This window comes from Nannospalax galili, unplaced genomic scaffold, assembly GCF_000622305.1.
Source record: "Nannospalax galili isolate Female #2095 unplaced genomic scaffold, S.galili_v1.0 scaffold1184, whole genome shotgun sequence".
Lineage (NCBI taxonomy): Eukaryota > Metazoa > Chordata > Mammalia > Rodentia > Spalacidae > Nannospalax > Nannospalax galili.
In genome coordinates this window covers 700,433-703,470 of record NW_008351624.1, presented here as the reverse complement: position 1 = coordinate 703,470, position 3,038 = coordinate 700,433, and the positions used below count along the sequence as shown (strand labels likewise).

Sequence of the window (3,038 nt, the reverse complement as noted above, 5' to 3'; positions counted from 1 at the left end):
GATGCCCAGAGGCTCAATCCTATACAATTCTTGTGCAGGTAATGACAGCTACTGTGAGTTCATGAGTACAATGGCCATGTCATGCCTGAAAAGTAGCATTCCACAACAATCCACCCCTTCCTCTGACTCTTGCATTGTTTCCATCTGCTCTTCTGCAATGATTTAATGTTTCATTCTTTTCACTTTGAAGGCCATGATAAAAATATCTATTTATGGCTGAGCATTCAATAGTCATTCATTCTCATCAAAGATATCATTATTATGCTTGGTTTTATAAGATATTTTTAATTGAATTTTTGCAACTTTCATACAATATAGTTAGATGGTATTTATATCCCTTCCCCACACCTCCTCCCACTGTCCCCTGTTGAATTTAATGTTCTCTCTCTCTTATCTAATTTGTGTCCTCAAATGTCCTTTAGTGTGAGTCCATCCACTGGACCTACCAATAGTCCCATCCCTGTAAGACACTGTCTTTCTACCTCCTAGCAGCTATTAATTGCCAAAATTCCTTAGATTGAGTTGGGAGTTTTTACTATTTCCTTATGTCTACATTGGGATTTTGTCTGGTTTGAGCTTGCAGGGGACATGTGAGTGCTGTTGCCACTGCTGTGAGTTCATATGAGTAAATGACCAGTTGTCTGGAAGACTCTATTTTCCTGTGGTCATCCAACCCCTCTGGTTCTTACAATCTTTCTACTTCTTCTTCTTTAATGGTCCCTGAGCCTCAGGAAGCAAAGTTTTAAAATAGGTGTGAAATAGGTTTGAAATTCATTTTGTGGCCTCTTGTTCTCTGTACATTGGCTAATTGTAGGTTTCTGCATCAATCATCATCTGCTGCACAAAGAAACTTCTTGGTGAGATCTGAGAGATGCATTCATTCTATATGTAGAGGTTGCATTGAAGATGTGTTTTTAACATCTCACAGATCCTTATTCTCTGTGTTTGATCAGTTGTAGAACTCTGTAGTAGACTCCATCTGTTGAAAGAAAAAAGCTTCTTTGATGAGGGGTGAAAGGTACATTTGTCTGTAGAGCATATTTAGAATACAGTAAGAAATTACATTAGTCAAGGGATGTGGCAAGAGTAAATTTATCTCTAGGGTCTATGACCTGTCCAGCCATATGTATTTGGTTATGTTTATAGTATTAAATATGAATTCCCTCCCTTTGAGTGGGCCTTAATTCCAATTAGACAGCTGTTGATTGCCCCCAAGATAAAAGTACCACTACTGCATCAATAGCAATAGTTTACCAAGCCAGTCATTGTTGTTTTTGAGGCTTTACAACTGGGTGGGACCATTGATTGTTTTTCTCCCATGGCAGCTTGTATAGTATCCTTTGATACCATGAGAACTAGTCTTCAGGGAAGAGGCTTCCAGGTCAGTTCCTTGATTGCTCCAAGTCCTGTGTCCAAAGTAAGTCCTGTCTTCAGCAATAGAGTCTCACCTTCAAGTTCTGGGAAACAATGAAGGACTTTGGAGGTTAGCACTCCCCTTTACAAGGATGGAAGAGGCCCTTGGGCCTAAAAACATGCAGACGGTTAAGGCATTGCTGCCTACTTTGTGGCATCTAACTGGGGAGGAGTAGGACAGTTATATAGGGGGAGTGAGAAAAGAGAGAAATAATTCATTTAAGACATTTGTAGTTGAAGAAAAGTTGAAACACTAAATTATTTCAAATTTAGCACATGCCTTTACATTGCAGAATTAGAATGACAAGTCAATGATACACAGAAGTGTTCTAGTTTAAGTGAACCCACAGTATGTAGTTACTGAGTTGAAGACAGTATAGTAGCTTGACACTGCGCATTAAAGGAAAGCTTTCCTGAAGGCCCCAATTAACCTAGACTACTAGCTTCTCTCTGGCTAACTCCAGGCTGAGGAAGCCATTTTTCTCATGGGTCTGAGCCCATGGCATTAGACTTATTCTTGAAAGTATTTCACTGTGTTCCTAATTGGCAGTATGTCACATGGAATCCTATGGCTATCAAACAATTTGAGGAAAAGGGAAGGATTCCTAATATTTAAATAATTAGATATAATAAATAGCTTTTCTGTAATTTTTCATTGGTCTAGTAAGTTAAGTATTACAAGATTATTACAATTAATCATGGGTCTTATTGCTGCATTGAAGAAAGAAATTGGTGAGCCTTCTGTATTCTCACATTGGTAGACAGGAAGCATGTTAATTTAAAGAGAAATGAAAACTGTGACATACTTTTAAATAACTGAGACTGATTAATCTTCATTTAAATTCATCTAACCTAAAGTAACTTGAAAATAAGTTAACATTTTTCAGTAGGAAGCAGATAACATGGTCATGTAAACAAACATAGGACCTGAGAAGTGGGACTGACTGTATGCATAGATGCAGGTATGGATTAGGGAGAGTTTCATTAAGCATAAAATTTCCTGTGGGTTATAATAAATGTGATTTACAAATCACAAATCTGTGGGAAGTCTATTTCTTATTCTCTCTCTCTCTCTCTCTCTCTCTCTCTTTGAAAATCTTAACTAGTTTATTGGGCTTGCTAACAGAGCATAGGGTCACGGTTTATTTACAGAAAAGTGCCCTCCCTATTTATGGCTACAGGTGGCAAGAGAGGTGCCTCATGGTAATCTTGGCTTATATAGCCTTAACTCCTCCCCCACATGCAGCTAAGGTCAACTGATTGAGTGGGAGGGGTAACTGACTCACTCCCCGCTGGACTCCTTAGTGAGTGTGGGAAGGAGATATGACTATAGCTTGCCAGTATAGTGGTCGAGGACACTTCCAGGTAACACTCCTCTGGCTCTTACATTCTTTCTGCCAAGCTCTTCTGCAAAAGTCCCTGAGCCTTGGAGATGGTAATAGGTGTGTGATGATCTTCCTCTCATTGTGGCAAGGCACTGAACTTTTTTGAGTCTCTGCATTATCTGTTTTCAATGGGCTGTTGGCCCATTTCAGTGGGATTCCATCTACACCACGTGGAGGCCAGATCCAGGTGCTCTCAGGGGGTCTGCTGAGTTCTCAGCTCCTACACCAGATGGAGGCCAG

General features: G+C 39.7%; 1 non-coding gene across 1 annotated transcript; it reads left to right on the top strand.

Moving 5' to 3' along the window:
- Positions 1-1,459: 1,459 nt before the first annotated feature.
- On the top strand, positions 1,460-1,587 carry LOC115066854. Its single transcript, XR_003846298.1, has one exon. It is a non-coding gene; the product is annotated as a U6atac minor spliceosomal RNA (small nuclear RNA).
- Positions 1,588-3,038: the final 1,451 nt, after the last annotated feature.